The sequence below is a fragment of the Oncorhynchus mykiss genome, chromosome 13 (genome assembly GCF_013265735.2).
Source record: "Oncorhynchus mykiss isolate Arlee chromosome 13, USDA_OmykA_1.1, whole genome shotgun sequence".
Lineage (NCBI taxonomy): Eukaryota > Metazoa > Chordata > Actinopteri > Salmoniformes > Salmonidae > Oncorhynchus > Oncorhynchus mykiss.
In genome coordinates this window covers 57,513,866-57,527,399 of record NC_048577.1, presented here as the reverse complement: position 1 = coordinate 57,527,399, position 13,534 = coordinate 57,513,866, and the positions used below count along the sequence as shown (strand labels likewise).

Genomic DNA, 13,534 nt, shown 5'->3' with positions numbered 1-13,534 from the left:
TTTTTGTGCGTATGGAACATTTCCGGGATCTTTAATTTTAGCTCATGAAACAAACACGTATGTGTGTGAGAGAGAAGTATCTATACACACACACACACACACACACACACACACACCTACTCATTAAAGGGTTTTTCTTTATTTTTACTATTTTCTACATTGTAGAATAATAGTGAAGACATAAAAACTATGAAATAACACATTCAAATATATTTTATATTTGAGATTCTTCAAAGTAGCCACTCTTTGCCTTGATAACAGCATTGAGTAGGTGTGTCCAAATGTTTGAGTGGTACTGCATAAGAAAAGAGAAAAAACAACAACTGGGCAATAGATGATGATATTCCTCTAACATAGCGAAGATGATCTCCCGCTTCAAAGAACTAGAAGCTATTGTCTATGAAGTCATGCTAATGCTCTGGCCAGGAGATTTTTCAGATGCTACACTCTTCCTGGCACTCTTAGCAGGCCCCCAGAAATAAAAGCTATGGATAGGATCCAGCAGTTGAAGTTCCCGATGACTTTCATCCTCTCCGTCAGTAACCGGAGCAGCCGTTTCACGAGCCCGGTCAAACAACTTATTGCTCCAATAGATCACAGAACGTCCCCAACAAAATAACTTATTAGACTCCAATCACGTGGCACTTGCTCTGTTTCCACATTCATCTTCATAAAAAGCCATTATCCAGCAGGTGAAAGGGCCGTATGTGAAGGGAAACTCACGTAGCAAGAAGACTAAATTAAGACCGATCAACGTAATAAATGCCGTCTTTGTGCAGGGCTGGGCAGTCAGGAACAATTTTTACTGAAGCAGGTGAAGAAGAACTCCAGAACTTTGTGTAAATTCAATAAAAAACAACTTGCTAGACTTGCTGAAGGTCCAACTGATGAGCTAACTGCCATTAACATGTTCAATGGCCCACTTTGGCCAAGTAGCCTAGTCTGCATTTCTTAGTGTAATTAAAAATTATATATATATATATATATATATATATATATATATATATATTATACTAAATATTTTTACATACAAGGCTAAAGGATATAAAGTCTATTTAAGTACTGACACTGGGCTTGAGAGGCCGTTAGAGAGTGGAATCAGTGGATGACTCACAAATTGGTCACCTCAAGTGGGCCTCTCTTCAGAAGTCTACGAAAGCAGAAAGCCAAGCCTTCAGTCAGACCTCAGGGGGACAAACCCTACTGTTCACTTCAAGGGCCTTTCAATAATCTCCCCTTTGCCTCATTTAGGTCTACTTGGAGAATGACAAGTGTTCTGCCCAAGAGCTCAGCCCCTCTGGGAGTGAACATGCGTTAGCAGAGAGAAAAGCCCCAGCGCCAGCTTCATGGCTCGTTAAACCTGGCCTAACGTTTACCAACATGGTGCCATTGAATGACTGCTGGCCGTAATAGGGCAAAAGACAACGATGACATTATAAAGGGAATGAGTTGTTTATAAGGAAACAGAAGGATTGTGCTTCAGAGGTCTAGTCTACATCTTATCAAAAGATATGGCGTCCATTCCGTTTCAGGTCTGGTAGCCTAGTTGGGAGGATGGGCGTCCATATCCATTCATGAATTCACTAGGATATCTTGGAGAATATCTCAAAGTGGGGGTTTCAGACTGTGATATTTCCATTGCCAGCTTGCACATCTCTTTGAATTTGCAGTTATAAAATCACTAGGACATCTCCCACTGAGATCGATGTTTAATCTAGAACAGAGAGATTCTAATAGTGGGTAGTGGGGAGAAAATCTTCCAGTGTGGTTCCTTCCCAAACTGATATTTCCCTTGCAAGTCTGCACAACTTTACGAATTTGCAATTCAGTGTGTGAGCTGAACGCAAACGACAACCTATTGCAAGGCTATCTGTCAAATCAAACAGACTGGCTGTTGACTTCTTAGTTACACTAACATATGAAACCCACAACAAAGAATGAAAAGGTCCACTCTTTAGATCATCAACAAAAAGATGTTTAATAGAGTTGAGCTAATGACTAGTTAGCGACAGAACCTGCTGGGTGTTGGAGGTATTCAGAATCAGATTAAGTGATTCATGTGAAGAGGCTGTGGATCAAGGCTTTTCCTCACTTAGGCGTACACTATACTTCATATTCAGCCTGGTACATCCACTTGTATGGCACTCAATTATCAAGAATGAATTTGCCTTTCTGGCTGCTTAGAGAACGCCTGAGGACCAAACTGCTGAGTTGGGACTAGGAGAGTGATATGCTTTAGTTATGCTGATCTGTGCTTCGATCTCTTTGTACTTATTCAGACCTGATTAATAACAACATGGATTCTTCTGACAGTTCTTGAGTTGTTGATATGTGTGTGTTCTTCTTCGAGGCCTTGCCTGGCAAATCTGAGGGGCAGATCAGGGAATCATTTGGGACTATCAACAATGCTAACTTGTAAGAAATAGAGCCAATCAAAACCATTACCTCAGAGATCCTGTCCTGGTTAGCCAATAGTGTGGCATGCAAAGTCAAAACATGTAAACCTATCTCTAAGAAACAGTTTGACATCAGAGCATTTCACAAAGAGCAAGGTTAGTCATTTCAAAAGGCAAACAACTACCCTGTAAGCCAAACTGCCAGAGCTGCCACAGAAACCTAACCATCAGGCCACTGTGTGTATACTGAGCTGAGGAGAGGAACTGAGTGCAGGCCTAAGACCTGATCTGTATAGTAATCAGAGCATTAAGAGTGTGTGTGAGGTGGTCGATGTCAACTGACTGTGAAGACAGTGTAATGACAGATGTCACAGGGATAAGGGGATACAGGAAGATAAAATGTGTTTCAATTAAAAAGAGATTATGACATCTTGACAGTTGAAAGGATTCCAACTGTAGAAGAACAGCTCATTGTGCCATGGAGTCCCTCTCGCTAAAATAATGGTACGGGACATCTTCCTATAAACACATCTAGGGACGGGTGTTGACTGGCATAAGCTAAACTGCTGCAACATCTGATGGGTCTATCCATTTTCACAAATAACCATGTGCTTTCATGTCTCTATTCAAATAAACAAAGCCTTGTGAACAATAAAGCAATCTTCCTCTGGAGCGCATTCCAACTCTGGCAACATGGCAAGCCCCTTCCTCTCTGGGAGACTCATGCCAGGGCAGCCCAGCCATTATGACTGCATGCCCAGAGCAGGAGGCAGTTGCCATCAACAATAAATGTGTATTCATGTCAGAGAAAGCAAGAGGAGGAAATTGCTTGCTAGTAGCTACCTTTTAAAAAAAAATCAGCAACCAACAGAAACATGGCAGGCTTAAGCAGAGAACCAAGCTTGTAAGTGTGGACCCAGCTTCAGCCATGTCTGTTTGGTTAGACTAGAGAGATTTGATTGGCTGTATTCCAACCACACAAGGGCCAAAGGTTATGTCTAGATGGGATGCAGCTTGTCAAATTTGACACCAAAAGTAGTTTCCCTAACCCAATTCTCCTAACCTGCAACGAAAAGTCAATTTGGACAAATACTGTATCCCTTCTAGACAAGACCAGGGCCAAAACAATTAACCAGAAGTGCCATGAGAATTGGAAAGGATCCAAGATGGACTTCCAAACCACTCTAATCTCAATGTGTATAACCTCAGATAGAGCCCGCAATTCCTTGGCTAATTTGTTTAACCACCCCCATTACCACCCCCATAACCCTAACCCGTTGGATAGTAGTCCTGCTTGTGATCAGTTTTGTTTCCTTTTATGAATACATTTTAAAGATGGTTATTACAATGAAGTGATTTAATAAAAACAAGACCTTGGTAGTCAAATTTAGAAAATTGGCAACAATGTTGCAATACTCAAACATGAAGGCATTACGCACTGTTTTGATAAATTGATGCTGTTTATCAATCGGAAACTGCAGCCGCATATCAGGGGCGCTTTGCTTGGATGCGAATCCCCGCCCCTCTTTAAATATTTCTCTAAATAAATCATGTTAAAAGATTAGAAAATACAATACGTCTTACCTCATTTCCCACTGTGGGCTTTAGTGAATTTGAATTCAATTTGAGGTGTAATTTGCATGACAATAATCGATGTTCTGTCCTTGATACCCTTATCACAGACCAATAATTCGGTCGCAGCAAGAAGCTACAGTAGCAAAGCAATACAGCTACCGTTAGCTCTCTGTAGTCCTAACCATTTGGCAAAGTTTTAGGTTCAAAATGTGTTCTCTAGTCTCGAATTTAATTGCAAACAACCAAAGCAAATGTTGATTATCTCAGGAAACAACGTGAAATAGAGCAAGTGTCAGAGAAAGGAAGAAATGGCAGCAGAGTGCGATATTTAAGCAAACAAGCTAGCTAATGTCAAGCAAGATAAAGTATATCGGTGCAACTTGTGTACTTTTTCAGCTAAATATAAAAACGAACACCATATGCATTTTCAGTAACCTACCTTGTCTTTGATGATCTGACATTTTTAAAGTGCAAAAAAAAAATGTTTTACAGCACGCGACTGTGAAATGTTCGCAAATAGAGGAATCCAAGAGAGCAAATTCTTGCAAAATCCAATATTTGGAGAGAGGGTATTTCCAAGATATCCATTAAAACATCGTCGATGATAATTCCTACTGTTCAGCGGGCTTTCGTTAGTGGTGCCTCTGCAGCCATTTTGTTCAAACTAGCGATAGCAGCAGCTCGCGACGCTTCAATCCGAGGTACAGGACGTGCATCTGTCCCTAGCGACTGGCCACGTGACCTCCAATAACAAACTGGTCCCACTCAAAGAGGCGCCACATGCTCCGCCTCGCCGTTTCCATGACAACTACAGTGGCCAACCTCTCTCTACCTCCTTGTTTCCTTGCCTTCCTTCCTCTCCCTTTCTGACTTGCTTACCAAGAAAGCAATGCAATGCAATAGCTATACAGTGTTTGAGCTCACAGTTCTGTAGCTTTTGAAGATTTAGAATGTTTAGTTCCTAATGTGTTATGTGAGCAAGTGCAATGTTTATGCTTCGCTGGTTATGTACTTTTCACCTACAGAGGGCACAATTTCAACACATCTTATGTTGATCATACACCAGCACTTACAAACATGTTAGTGCTCTCTGTGCCAGCCCAGCATTCCATTCCTATTTGCATAACACACACATACACACCAGCAGTACTCCACACCATGCCTTCTTTTTCTATATTATTTCGTGTTGTTGTTGCAAACAAAGAATGAAATAGATGTTTAAGTGGATTCCACAGGGTTCTCTAGCAGCTTAAGGTGATGATTCCAACTGGGCCAATTCAAATCTACAAAATGAGACTCAGCATGGAAGATTGGAGGCTACAATGGGCTTGTATGCTATCTACTATCTGGTAGGGTAGGAAAACACAATTACCTCCACAAGTCAATATTTTAGTCATGCTGGAATGATAACGATAAACTTCTCTATCCCCCACTTCCAGTTTATCTCTGTCATCCTTCTCTCGCTCTCTCAAGAGACAAACAAATACGATCAGAGTGCCGGACAAATATTTCACTGTGCAACGAGCCAAATCTGGATCTCACTAAGGACCCATATCTCTCTCTCTCGTTAGCTCTGATCTACCATTCACACCCAGGCTAAGCAAACCCCATCTGATACTGTTGCTTAGAGGCTTAGATGAATATGTGTCTATCAGAAGACATCATATACAGTGCCTTGCGAAAGTATTCGGCCCCCTTGAACTTTGCGACCTTTTGCCACATTTCAGGCTTCAAACATAAATATATAAAACTGTATTTTTTTGTAAAGAATCAACAACAAGTGGGACACAATCATGAAGTGGAACGACATTTATAGGATATTTCAAACTTTTTTAACAAATCAAAAACTGAAAAATTGGGCGTGCAAAATTATTCAGCCCCCTTAAGTTAATACTTTGTAGCGCCACCTTTTGCTGCGATTACAGCTGTAAGTCGCTTGGGGTATGTCTCTATCAGTTTTGCACATCGAGAGACTGAATTTTTTTCCCATTCCTCCTTGCAAAACAGCTCGAGCTCAGTGAGGTTGGATGGAGAGCATTTGTGAACAGCAGTTTTCAGTTCTTTCCACAGATTCTCGATTGGATTCAGGTCTGGACTTTGACTTGGCCATTCTAACACCTGGATATGTTTATTTTTGAACCATTCCATTGTAGATTTTGCTTTATGTTTTGGATCATTGTCTTGTTGGAAGACAAATCTCCGTCCCAGTCTCAGGTCTTTTGCAGACTCCATCAGGTTTTCTTCCGGAATGGTCCTGTATTTGGCTCCATCCATCTTTCCATCAATTTTAACCGTCTTCCCTGTCCCTGCTGAAGAAAAGCAGGCCCAAACCATGATGCTGCCACCACCATGTTTGACAGTGGGGATGGTGTGTTCAGCTGTGTTGCTTTTACGCCAAACATAACGCTTTGCATTGTTGCCAAAAAGTTCAATTTTGGTTTCATCTGACCAGAGCACCTTCTTCCACATGTTTGGTGTGTCTCCCAGGTGGCTTGTGGCAAACTTTAAACAACACTTTTTATGGATATCTTTAAGAAATGGCTTTCTTCTTGCCACTCTTCCATAAAGGCCAGATTTGTGCAATATACGACTGATTGTTGTCCTATGGACAGAGTCTCCCACCTCAGCTGTAGATCTCTGCAGTTCATCCAGAGTGATCATGGGCCTCTTGGCTGCATCTCTGATCAGTCTTCTCCTTGTATGAGCTGAAAGTTTAGAGGGACGGCCAGGTCTTGGTAGATTTGCAGTGGTCTGATACTCCTTCCATTTCAATATTATCGCTTGCACAGTGCTCCTTGGGATGTTTAAAGCTTGGGAAATCTTTTTGTATCCAAATCCGGCTTTAAACTTCTTCACAACAGTATCTCGGACCTGCCTGGTGTGTTCCTTGTTCTTCATGATGCTCTCTGCGCTTTTGACGGACCTCTGAGACTATCACAGTGCAGGTGCATTTATACGGAGACTTGATTACACACAGGTGGATTGTATTTATCATCATTAGTCATTTAGGTCAACATTGGATCATTCAGAGATCCTCACTGAACTTCTGGAGAGAGTTTGCTGCACTGAAAGTAAAGGGGCTGAATAATTTTGCACTGCAAATTTTTCAGTTTTTGATTTGTTAAAAAAGTTTGAAATATCCAATAAATGTCGTTCCACTTCATGATTGTGTCCCACTTGTTGTTGATTCTTCACAAAAAAAATACAGTTTTATATCTTTATGTTTGAAGCCTGAAATGTGGCAAAAGGTCGCAAAGTTCAAGGGGGCCGAATACTTTCGCAAGGCACTGTACATGACCATAAAACTATGACTCTGATAATAAATGGGATGACAGCCCCCCATGAGTACACACAATGAAATAACCATCTGGACTCACGTCACCCACATGGATTATGGCAGAGATGTGCCTTACGGCGACAGTAGCAAAGCACAATGACTCAGCCTACATCATGATGAAGTACATGGTGAGGCGTGGAGGAAGAGAGGGAGGGGGAGAGAGAGACACTAAGCATGGCTTATGGAAAATACTCCTGGGGGTGTCATGGCCTCTACAGACGTTCATAATTCAATGTCCCCTGGTAGCTACCAGGCTCTGTCTGTCTGTCTGTCTGTCTGTCTGTCTGTCTGTCTGTCTATTTGCCTGTCTGTCTGTCTGTCTGTCTGTCTGTCTGTCTGTCTGTCTGTCTGTCTGTCTGTCTGTAGGATCCTATAAAGGGTTAAATGTCATCTTAGGCAGACTCAGGGGGCCAGACAGGGGTTGTTGAACTTGATGTCACCAGAGTGGACGTTAGTATTGATCGCGGTCACAGGGAGTCAACGTACGCCGTGGAGCCGGTTAGAGATTCAATTATGACCCTTGCCGACCGCGCGACATCTGTTTGCCAGAGATAAAAGGTCAGGCTGTTAACGTGTTTAACAACTTGGCCCCGTGGCAAACACAGAAGGTAAATTAAAGGAGGAATTGTCACTGGGGAGAGGAGGGGTGGAGGAAAGAAGAGTCTCGGATAGGAGAACTGCTTTATAGATTCAGTTATGGGTATAATCGGTTTAATATACAGATACAGACAAACACAGACAGCGATAAACACAGAGACAGCCATAAACACAGAGACATTCATAAACACAGAGACAACCATTAACACAGAAGCAGCCATTAACACAGAAGCAGCCATTAACACAGAAGCCGCCATTAACACAGAAGCCGCCATTAACACAGAAGCCGCCATTAACACAGAAGCAGCCATTAACACAGAAGCAGCCATTAACACAGAAGCAGCCATTAACACAGAAGCAGCCATTAACACAGAGACATCCATAAACACAGAGACATCCATAAACACAGAGACATTCATAAACACAGAGACATTCATAAACACAGAGACAGCCAACAGGGGCAGACGGATACACACAGATGCACACACGCTGGAACGCAGACTCACAAAAACGTTTTTTTAAAGTAAATAAAATACAAATATTTTTTCTGTCACATACACCAGATAGGTGCAGTGAAATGTGTTGTTTTACAGGGTCAGCCATAGTAGTATGGTACATTGACCTTGATAATTAGATCATTTTGCTAAGGTTACCTGAACGTTGTTTCAAATGATATTTTCCATATATTTAAGGTGGAGTCAGCAAAATGATGTTGCACTAGCAACATTGCAATGAGCAAGAAGCAAGACTTCATTCTTACACAGTCACAGTCTTTTTTCTTTCAACCGGTCTAACTGATGTCATCAAAATAAAGGAGGACCAAGGCACTCTTCATATCTGCGCATGGGCACAGGTTTGCTTCACGCTCTTACAACGTGGTAGCCACGTCTAATTCTTTCACCCATTCAATCCCTCATCTGTTACTTGTTCATGGGACCAGCTGACATTCACTCACTCACCTATTCACACTTGGTCACTCACTCACTCCCTCCGTCTTTTCCTCTCTCCCTCTTTTTCCCTCACTAACAGGGATGGAAAAGGTACTGGAATATCATACTCAAGTAGAAGTACTGTTACTTTAATTACATTTTACTCAAGTAGCATTATATGTTACTTCAATGACATTTTTCTCAAGTAGATGTACTGTTACTTTTTAATGACATTTTACTCAAGTAGAAGTACTGTTACTTTAATTACATTTTACTCAAGTAGCAGTATATGTTACTTCAATGACATGTTTCTCAAGTAGGAGTACTGTTACTTTTTAATGACATTTTACTCAAGTAGAAGTACTGTTACTTTAATTACATTTTACTCAAGTAGCAGTATATGTTACTTCAATGACATGTTTCTCAAGTAGGAGTACTGTTACTTTTTAATGACATTTTACTCAAGTAGAAGTACTGTTACTTTAATTACATTTTACTCAAGTAGCAGTATATGTTACTTCAATGACATTTTTCTCAAGTAGATGTACTGTTACTTGAATGACATTTTACTCAAGTAAAAGTACTGTTACTTTACTCAATTTCACTCCAGTAGAAACATGCTATCGATGCTAGCCTCGTGGGCATTAGATAGTCTATTGTGGCTCAATTGTAAGATAGAGAGTCACAACCACACTGTTTATCAGATTTATTATACACAAACATAATTGGCTACCTTTATGGGATACAAATGAACAATTAACTACCGGCAAACATTGGCTTGTGATTGCTCTCTTTCTCTATCGCTCCATTTTCTGTGTCCCTCCAGATCTGTAGAGGTGCTGTCTTCATCATAAAAGCTGATAGTAGGCTATTTCAACCACATCAAATATGCATCGAATCCAAACTGAAACCTTATCAGAAAAACATTCGGTCGTTTTCACAGCTTTCTTTTTTCTTACAACCGGTCTAACTGATGTCATGAAAAAGAAAGGAGGACCGAGGCACTCTTCATATAATTCATTAAAAGGCCTTTATTTGTATGGCATGTTCAATGGGAACAAAGTGTAATAACTCTGAAGTGTTTCGGCTGCATGGCCTTTGTCAGGGAGGCCATGCAGCCTCCCTTTACACAGAAAATCTTTTCATTTTTTTGTGATATTGCATTTTCTCCCCAGTCCCTAAAGGTCTTTGCTCCCCGAACAAAGATGACAGAGACTAGATTGAAGTATTCATTCTATCGATCATTATTCTGTTGAGCAAGTATTTATTTATTCTTCTGGGGCAACATATAATGAATGACAAGAGAGAAGCGACATGGGGGGCATCAGATTTTTACTTTATCACATATAGTTGGGCGGTTGTGGATGGGTTATTTTTAATTGCGGGCGGGTAGCGTGAAGAAACAGCTGACCTGCACACCACTAACAAACAAACACGCACGCACGCACGCACGCACACACGCACCACTAACAAACACGCACACACTCTGTTTATCTACACTTGTGATGAGCATGTCTTTCTGAGAGGCTGGAAGTGAAGAGCAGCGCAGCCATCAAAGCCTCTTCACACTGTTATCCTTCAAAACCTGCTGGCGCCTCAGCAGCCCCACGCACCTGACATGTTCACTCACGGTTGTTTCGGAGGAGGTGTGCTAGCAGCGCTAAGTGCTAACGTCTGCTAGCGCAGCACCAGATTTTTTTGTGGACTCGAGATGAGATTGTGGGGGGATGGGAGGGAGATACAGTGCCTTGCGAAAGTATTCGGCCCCCTTGAACTTTGCGACCTTTTGCCACATTTCAGGCTTCAAACATAAAGATATAAAACTGTATTTTTTTGTGAAGAATTGTTACGGTGCGTGAATGAGGACCCAAAAGCGAATTAACGTAAACAGAGCTTCTTTAATAACAAAACAAAACGTAGGCTCAGATGGACCGGCAGGTTCCGACAGGACAGGACAAGGTTGCAGCAAACATGACGATAGTCTGGTTCAGGCATGAACAACACAAACAAGAATCCGACAAAGACAGGAGCAGAAACAGAGAGGGATATAGGGACCTAATCAGAGGGAAAAAGGGAACAGGTGGGAAAAGGGGTGAATGAGGTAGTCAGAGAAGACAAGGAACAGCTGGGGGAAAGAGGGGAAGAAACGGTAACCTAGTACGACCAGCAGAGGGAGACAGGGTGAAGGGAAAGGACAGAAACAAGATACAACATGACAATACATGACAGTACCCCCCCACTCACCGAGCGCCTCCTGGCGCACTCGAGGAGGAAACCTGGCGGCAACGGAGGAAATCCTCGATCAGCGCACGGTCCAGCACGTCCCGAGAGGGAACCCAACTCCTCTCCTCAGGACCGTACCCCTCCCAATCTACTAGGTACTGATGACCACGGCCCCGAGGACGCATGTCCAAAATCCTACGGACCCTGTAGATGGGTGCGCCCTCGACAAGGATGGGGGGGGGGGGGGGGGAAGACGAGCGGGGGCGCGAAGAACGGGCTTGATACAGGAGACATGGAAGACCGGGTGGACGCGACGAAGATATCGCGGAAGAAGAAGTCGAACTGCGACAGGATTAATAATCTGAGAAATACGGAACGGACCAATGAACCGCGGGGTCAACTTGCGAGAAGCGGTCTTAAGGGGAAGGTTCTGAGTGGAGAGCCAAACTCTCTGACCGCGACAATATCTAGGACTCTTAGTTCTACGCTTATTAGCAGCCCTCACAGTCTGCGCCCTATAACGGCAAAGTGCAGACCTGACCCTCTTCCAGGTGCGCTCGCAACGTTGGACAAAAGCCTGAGCGGAGGGGACGCTGGACTCGGCGAACTGAGATGAGAACAGCGGAGGCTGGTACCCGAGGCTACTCTGAAAAGGAGATAGCCCGGTCGCAGACGAAGGAAGCGAGTTGTGGGCGTATTCTGCCCAGGGGAGCTGTTCTGACCAAGACGCAGGGTTGCGAAAAGAAAGACTGCGTAAGATGCGACCAATAGTCTGATTGGCCCGTTCTGCTTGACCGTTAGACTGGGGGTGAAAGCCGGAAGAGAGACTGACGGAAGCCCCAATCAAACGGCAAAACTCCCTCCAAAATTGAGACGTGAATTGCGGACCTCTGTCCGAAACGACGTCTGACGGAAGGCCATGAATTCTGAAAACATTCTCGATGATGATTTGTGCCGTCTCTTTAGCAGAAGGAAGCTTAGCAAGGGGAATAAAATGAGCCGCCTTAGAGAACCTGTCGACAACCGTAAGAATAACAGTCTTCCCCGCTGACGAAGGCAGTCCGGTGACAAAATCTAAGGCGATGTGAGACCACGGTCGAGAGGGAATGGGAAGCGGCCTGAGACGGCCGGCAGGAGGGGAGTTACCGGACTTAGTCTGCGCGCAGACCGAACAAGCAGCCACGAAGCGACGCGTGTCATGCTCCCGGGTGGGCCACCAAAAACGCTGGCGAATGGAAGCAAGCGTACCCCGAACGCCAGGGTGGCCGGCTAACTTGGCAGAGTGAGCCCACTGAAGAACGGCCAGACGAGTAGGAACGGGAACGAAAAGAAGGTTCCTAGGACAAGCGCGCGGCGACGGAGTTTGAGTGAGTGCTTGCTTTACCTGCCTCTCAATTCCCCAGACAGTCAACCCGACAACACGCCCCTCAGGGAGAATCCCCTCGGGGTCAGTGGAGGCTACTGAAGAACTGAAGAGACGAGATAAAGCATCAGGCTTGGTGTTCTTAGAGCCCGGACGATAAGAAATCACGAACTCGAAACGAGCGAAAAACAGCGCCCAGCGCGCCTGACGCGCATTAAGTCATTTGGCAGAACGGATGTACTCAAGGTTCCTATGGTCAGTCCAAACGACAAAAGGAACGGTCGCCCCATCCAACCACTGTCGCCATTCGCCTAGGGCTAAGCGGATGGCGAGCAGTTCGCGGTTTCCCACATCATAGTTACGTTCCGACGGCGACAGGCGATGAGAAAAATACGCGCAAGGGTGGACCTTGTCGTCAGAGAGGGAGCGCTGAGAAAGAATGGCTCCCACGCCCACCTCTGACGCGTCAACCTCGACAACGAACTGTCTAGTGACGTCAGGTGTAACAAGGATAGGTGCGGATGTAAAACGATTCTTGAGGAGATCAAAAGCTCCCTGGGCGGAAACGGACCACTTAAAGCACGTCTTGACAGAAGTAAGGGCTGTGAGAGGGGCTGCCACCTGACCGAAATTACGGATGAAACGACGATAGAAGTTTGCGAAGCCGAGAAAGCGCTGCAGCTCGACGCGTGACTTAGGGACGGGCCAATCAATGACAGCTTGGACCTTAGCGGGATCCATCTTAATGCCTTCAGCGGAAATAACAGAACCGAGAAATGTGACGGAGGAGGCATGAAAAGAGCACTTCTCAGCCTTCACAAAAAGACAATTCTCTAAAAGGCGCTGGAGGACACGTCGAACGTGCTGAACATGAATCTGGAGTGACGGTGAAAAAATCAGGATATCGTCAAGGTAAACGAAAACAAAGATGTTCAGCATGTCTCTCAGGACATCATTGACTAATGCCTGAAAGACAGCTGGAGCGTTAGCGAGGCCGAAAGGAAGAACCCGGTATTCAAAGTGCCCTAACGGAGTGTTAAACGCCGTCTTCCACTCGTCCCCCTCCCTGATGCGCACGAGATGGTAAGCGTTACGAAGTTCCAACTTAGTGAAA

The 13,534-nt window shown here is 44.0% G+C and overlaps 1 protein-coding gene across 2 annotated transcripts in view; it reads right to left on the bottom strand.

Annotated features, from left to right (window-relative positions):
• Positions 1-4,644, bottom strand: part of LOC110514101 (trinucleotide repeat-containing gene 6C protein) — a 78,568-nt gene extending 73,924 nt beyond the window's left edge. For both annotated transcript variants that reach the window (XM_036941648.1, XM_036941649.1), the window contains exon 1: positions 4,411-4,644. The gene's annotated coding sequence lies outside the window, so the exon portion shown is untranslated. The remainder of the gene's footprint in view (positions 1-4,410) is intronic.
• Between the last annotated feature and the right edge of the window lie 8,890 nt (positions 4,645-13,534).